Below are 6,924 nucleotides of genomic sequence, written 5' to 3' on the forward strand. Positions count from 1 at the left end.
ACATTTATTTATTTTTTTGTATTTTGTAAATTGTTGTAATTGGGTTGACTTGATCTGTGATCATGATGTTTATTTTACTTAACATAATTTATAAGTGTATCTTGAAACGGTTGTTTCTATTTGTCCTACTACGATAACTAACATGGCCAGAGCCCAGGAGCCGGATTTAAAATTATTGAAAAGTCACAAACTGCAAACCTCGAAGGTTAGAGTTCACACAATTACCGTCGTATAAACTTTAGTCACACCGCGCATCATTAGAAATTGGCCTCCGCGCTAAAGTTTAAACAATGAAAGTGTAGTATCGTTATCACTTTTTGCGCAACTTTCAGCGCGTGGTTAAGTTGCGCTATAAATTCGTGTAGAATTTTGGAGTAGTAGACACGTTCAACTAATTTCTTTACTTTTTTTTTACTTCGGTATGAAGAGTCACGGGTCATCACCGGCTACAGGGGGCGGCAAAATTATGTAATGGGGCGGAAAAATGCCGCCCCCCTAAGGTGCCGCCCCCCTGCTAGCAGGGTTAGCAGGGGCGGTCGTTACGCCACTGGCCGTCTAATAAACAAGTTGAAAGTTCCTTGTTGATTTTTTCCCTAAAATTTTAAACATAAATTCTGGAGCATCATAACACATGACTATATTACTATTATATTTATATAATATTTTACCAAAACCCATATTCATGGGTAGAGTGGACCGCTGCCAGTGTCTCTCTTTCCCAAACAAAAGGAAATGATATTAATTTGATTGACCGTTCTCAAATGCAAAATGATACCGAGAATGAAATCGGTCGCTCGCTTTTTCCATTCATTCACGGCTTACGAATTGTAATAAATTTCGATTGATTACATCAGTCAGATGCTGTAAAAATCTCTTTGGGTTGCGTTCGGATCGATACCTAGTATTTCGGGGTAAGGGTAGTAGTTATTGCTTATTGAATTAGCTGAAGTTTATTGAATCTTTATTGCCGAGTACAGCTGCCTTTGGGTAGATCTTCTTAATCTATTACAATTGTAAATGAATGGGAAAAGCGAGCGACCGATTTCATTCTCGGTATCATTTTGCATTTGAGAACGGTCAATCAAATTAATATCATTTCCTTTTGTTTGGGAAAGAGAGACACTGGCAGCGGTCCACTCTACCCATGAATATGGGTTTTGGTAAAATATCATCTCTTTTTGATTATAATGTCAGGGTACTTTATAAAGTCGAAATATAAACTGATATCTTCATTAATTAATAAGGAGGAAGTTTCAACGATTTCGAAATTTTCCTTTAAAAACATTTCCTTGTGTTTAGGTAAGCATATCGGTCGATCACTGACTGAATATGCCACCTAATACTCATTCAAGTTGGCATTAAATTCATATATAATGACATTAAACTGTCGTGGCAAAGCAGAATTTGTTGGAAATCACGAATGAGCAAAATTCTCACCTTTCGCACGTGCAAACTTTGAGCGGACGTTGCGTGCGCATCCAATATTGAATCGCCGTAAATTTTTTCATGTAATTGTTTTATATATAGTTTAATAAGCATGCAAAGTTTCAAAGTATTTCAAGAAGAACTGTAATCACAACGGCACTCTAAAGTTGACAGAAAATGACGAAAACAGCAATTTTCAGTGATTTTAGCAATTTTCTATCAATTTGGGCGTGTCCCCACGTGTGCAACTTTTCGATTTTCAACTTCAAAACTAGCCTAATGCACAATTTATACCTATAGGAAGCAGAACTGAGCTCCTCAACTCAAGGCATGGCCCAACACCAGAGAATACTAAATCGCAAAATTGACGTTTTTATAAAATAATTCTTCAAAAAAGCACAAACTTCAATGACGAATATCTTTATGAAGGAGCAAGCTAGAAAAACTTTCCGGTAGATTTTCAGAATGCTTGAACAATTATCTAAGGTGAAATTCTCCTCAGATTTTGAATAAAATTACTCCTTAATGGTTTAAAATTAAGTTTAAAAGTTATTACTTTGTCAAAAATCAAGTTTTAAAAACGGTTAACTTGATGACGTCATCAAGGGGTGTTTATGACGTCAAATAATTTTTTTATACAATGTAAACTAAAGTGTAAACAATTATTTGCAAGACCTGTGGTCGGAAATGGCTTTATCTTTTATACTTTTGAATCTATGGACAATTAAATACAGGCTACAATTGACTGGCAAAGCGTCTATCCCTGAATATGTATGTATATATATATATATATATCACGACAATCTGTCGTAAAACAGGGGTTCTAGAAAACCCATTTCCCGATACTCCTGAAACCTGAAACTTTTTTTGCAGTCGATTTGATCAACGTCTAGACGCCCTGAAAAATTTCAGATCTCTAACTCAATTTTAACATGGTTTTTAAGGCACCTGAATATGGCGATTTTGGGTTTTTTACCGAATTTCGTATAACAGTGCTGGCGAGTATTTTATGCAAATTTCTTAAAAATCTCAACATAACTATTTTTTATTCCTGTCATCTTTGACATCAAATTAGAATGTTTTGAACTAAAAATAATTCTGCTTAACGACTTCCGATGAGTCTTAATGCCTGGAAAACTCGTGCCGGAGGCGGCGGCCTTCGGCCGCCGCCCCCGGCCGGAGTGCACGCTTCGCGTGCACAAAAGAGGCTTGTAACGTGTACCAAAGGGGGTATAATAGTAAAGGGGGTATAATAGTAAAGGGGGTATAATAGTAAATGGGGAACATAGTATACCCACAATAAATGCAACGGTCGTGCTTGCCAGCACTGTGATTAGTGCCTTGTTGAAACAATTTGTAACTGCTATAACGCAGTGTCCATAAATAATAATTTATTATGTTTCAGTTTGACGTGAACATTTCCGATGGCAACAGCGACAACAGAGTCAAATTCCTGTTCTTTATGGTTAAATAACTCTTATTAATAGAAAATAAATAGCGGTATTTAACATTCAATAGACAAAAATATGATTTATAAAAGTTTGGGGGCAAATACACGTACAAGTGTATCATTGCAACGCTGAGTCATTTTACAAATCTAAAAACCTATTCCTAATACATTAACAGTAAGTATAATCGGCAGATTTATTCTCTTAAATTCATATAAAAATACAAACCGAACCTAAAACTTTAACTCCTCTTTTCCTAAAGAAAAATACCTAATTATCAAGACAGTTTTAAAGATTATAGACTTTTTAAACATCATAACGACGTGGTATTATTAGTAATTGTGTTGGTTATCCGCTTTACATATTTAATGCTTTGTCAGCTCTGCAAAAACAAGCTTTTTAAAAGTTTAAACATATTTGCGGAGAAGAATCCGTAATTGGAAAAAGTCAAGCCACGTATCAGAACAATTCAAAGTTTAATTAAATTTCCGTTCGTAGCTTCAAATAATAGTTATTCAAATATTAAGCCCCAAAAGTAAATTTATCTTAAAATTAAATAACGTTCAAATTATATCAATTCAAAATTAAAATTAAACGTTTACCTCGGATTGAAAGAGTCAAAGTATAACTTAAAAGGAATCTGAAAATAACATGCACTTTCTAACGTCACAGCGCCTCACAGGAGCACTGCGGTGCATAAATATCGTCTCAAGAGTATCGCGTGCAGGCTCACGTGCGAATGCGTGATACCTCACGCAAATGCGTGATACCTCACGCCTGGTTGCAGCATTGTAGAGTTAACGCGTGAGAGATAACGCGATGACTTGTGACGCGTCCCACGTGTGTGAAAAGTCTTTAGATTTTTCTGGCTATCAGTATGATCTGTACACAGAGTCTGCAACAACTATATTGTCTGTCCCTGCGACTCTGTGGATATTCACTTTCTGTACGGCAAAGCGTCGCGCGCACACGTGCACACATCTTCACGTACGTGTACCATCCAATGCTCATCTTACACGTGCAGATCAGCAATCCTGTCAAATATCTCCCTGATTCTCTACTGATCACACCACGAAACTATCTGATAAGAACTGGACAAAAAGAGAGCTCGTATCTGACTGAGGTTATCAGTCACGTGACTCCATTTCAGAACAACTGCTCGTATTTACTCATTGAGTTTGTTTGGATGGTCATTTGTTCGAGTTCTCTGTAGACCGGGGCACGTTCAAAGGAATCGGAAGGCTCCACGGGGACGAGGCGCGGGTGAGAGTAGAGTGGAACGTGGAAGGAGTTTGTGGCGCACTTCTCGAGCGATAGGAGTTTGTAGTCGTAGGGTGGCTGGTAGCGATCTGAGACGAGAAGTTAGTGACGTCATCAAGGTAGTGATGACGCACAGACAACAGCACGGAGACCGATGGGCAAAATTTGGGGGCTGAATTTAGAAATGATCTCATGTAATGAAGCTGATCAAATTATCACGTCCAAATTTCTTGTACACCAAATTTTCCTCCTGGAGCTGTTTTTCCACTCCGTAATTTTTTTAAATTTGCTACGTCTGCTCGTATTTGATCATTTTGTTATCCTAACAACCGACATTTCCAAGTTTGATATAAATTATATATTTATTATCGTATTACGATTTATTATAATCGTTATAATTTCTATCACCGTGGACAAATATCATATGTCGTGTCTACAAAGGTTACATTTCCAAGCGTATAATTTAATAACATGTGCTTTTTATGCTATGATAGGATAGTTCAATGAGGATACCTTGTCGAATTCAAGTATCACAAGCGTATCAAAAATTAACATAGCAGATTTGTAATTCGAAATTGAACGACTAAACTTAAGTTTAAAAGAGAATTTCAAGGGGAACCAATTACATTTACTCCCCTTAAGTGTTTCGTATGAAATTCTCGATCTTTCGGGATGTATTAAACTGTTAAACTAAAGAATTTACTTTTAAAAAGTGAGAAGAGAAGCTTTGTTATAGAAATTTTTAACTTTTGCCTCTAAGTGGGTTTTCGTGCTGTTGTAGTGCTAGTAGAATGTAGAAATATTACATTCAGAATGGTATTTAAGCGAAGTAGTAATATGTAATTCTCTGGGCTTCCATAACTTTTTGTAAAAAGCAGCAATAAACAAAACATTGAAAGACAAATATTGACAGTTTTCAGTTCTAAAGTATGCAGCGGGAAGGAACATGGAGAAAGTGAAAGGGAAAGTGAAAGTGTTTTTCACTTACCGACTGGAGGTTGTTTAGGCTCACAGCATTTACAGATTAAACATCTCATTATTCCCAAGTCGGCTCTTTTCTTTTTCCCGCTTGCTGAAACAAATGTATTGTTAAACTTAAATTCGATCGATACATTTTTCTAATATTAAGCGGTATATGAGCGATAATTTTTCGCTTCCCTGAAGTACCCTGACTTCAAAGATAAACTCCTTGAAATGAAAGTGTAACTGAAATCAATACTCACAAATGATGAAGAAGATGTACATGACGAAGACTGCCACTAGAGCAGTGATAAAGAGCACTATTCCCACTCCCAAGTAAACGCTCGCCGAAACTTGATTAGCAGCAGCTGAAAAGAAAACGGAACTTCAGATTAATGTTATAGAATAATTTGTGGCCTAACTAAACACAATTTTACTTTTAAGTTTCTCCAAGCATTAATTATATCAGTAGTTAATGACTACTGACTAGATAGGGTTATTGTAATGAAAAGTTACAATGAATGATGGCATCTGGACTAGTGGACTTGGGACCAGCTCACAATACATAACATTAATGCCCTCTGAATACCATGAGGTTAGCTCAAGAAATGTTATAGATTTGTAGTGTTTTAATTATTATATATAATATATATATACATTATTATTATATATATATATTATTATATATATATTATTATATATAATATATATATATTATTATATATATATATTATATATATATTATATATATATATTATATATACAAAATGAAACGACCGGTTGAGTCAGACAAATGTTTCAATCATGATACAAAACCATGATATCGTCAGTGACAACTGAGGTATAGGAACTAAAATCAAAATTATAAAGCTAAAATTTAACATAAACAATCACTCGTGAAACAATACTAGGGGTTAGATGTATGAGTCATTAGATTATAAAAGGAATTTCCGTTTATGGCGGCATTTTGTGAGGATTTCCGTCCTGGAGTTAAGTAAGTGTGGGTCAGAGGATCGAAGTAAGATTTCTAATTTCTCAGACGTGCACAGATCGCAGCTGTTCTGGCCGGCTCTGTATCCGTGTCCACGTCTGATTATTTTCCATTCGATCCTGAATTCTAACCCACGGTCTTTGAGGGACCAGATCTTCTCCGACAGTTTGGTTCTATTTCGGTACCGCTCCAGGCGAAATGATGACGTGTGCCCGTTGTACCGGTCCTTGAATGTGCCCTCCGTCATACCGATGTAGTGGTGCTTCTCATTTTCCGTACGGAGGGTCGCCATGTATACCACAGACTTCGATAGGCACTTTCCGTCTAGTGGGCAGGAGTTCCTGGAGCGGCAGTTGCACTGCCGTGTGGTGGGTTCCTGGGTTTCCTGGTGCTGACGAAGCAACTGCTTGTTCCGGGATTTTATGAGGCATTCCATGTTTTTCATACAGCTGTATGAGACTCTGTCACTGTGGAGACCAATGTTGGAAGGAAATTCTTCAATCTGTTGGAGAAACACTTCCCTCAGGACAATCCACTACACAAGATCTTGAACCGGAACAGTGTAAAAGTCTCATACAGCTGTATGAAAAACATGGAATGCCTCATAAAATCCCGGAACAAGCAGTTGCTTCGTCAGCACCAGGAAACCCAGGAACCCACCACACGGCAGTGCAACTGCCGCTCCAGGAACTCCTGCCCACTAGACGGAAAGTGCCTATCGAAGTCTGTGGTATACATGGCGACCCTCCGTACGGAAAATGAGAAGCACCACTACATCGGTATGACGGAGGGCACATTCAAGGACCGGTACAACGGGCACACGTCATCATTTCGCCTGGA

The 6,924-nt window shown here is 37.4% G+C and overlaps 1 long non-coding RNA gene across 1 annotated transcript; it reads right to left on the reverse strand.

Moving 5' to 3' along the window:
• Window positions 1-3,137: 3,137 nt before the first annotated feature.
• LOC134825852 (uncharacterized) lies at window positions 3,138-5,569 on the reverse strand. The gene is made up of 3 exons (XR_010161627.1): window positions 5,357-5,569; window positions 5,122-5,205; window positions 3,138-4,222 (listed from the first exon to the last, which is right to left on the reverse strand). It is a non-coding gene; the product is annotated as an uncharacterized LOC134825852 (long non-coding RNA).
• Between the last annotated feature and the right edge of the window lie 1,355 nt (window positions 5,570-6,924).

The sequence above is a fragment of the Bolinopsis microptera genome, unplaced genomic scaffold (assembly GCF_026151205.1).
Source record: "Bolinopsis microptera isolate Bmic1 unplaced genomic scaffold, MBARI_Bmic_1.0 sca173, whole genome shotgun sequence".
Taxonomy (NCBI): domain Eukaryota; kingdom Metazoa; phylum Ctenophora; class Tentaculata; order Lobata; family Bolinopsidae; genus Bolinopsis; species Bolinopsis microptera.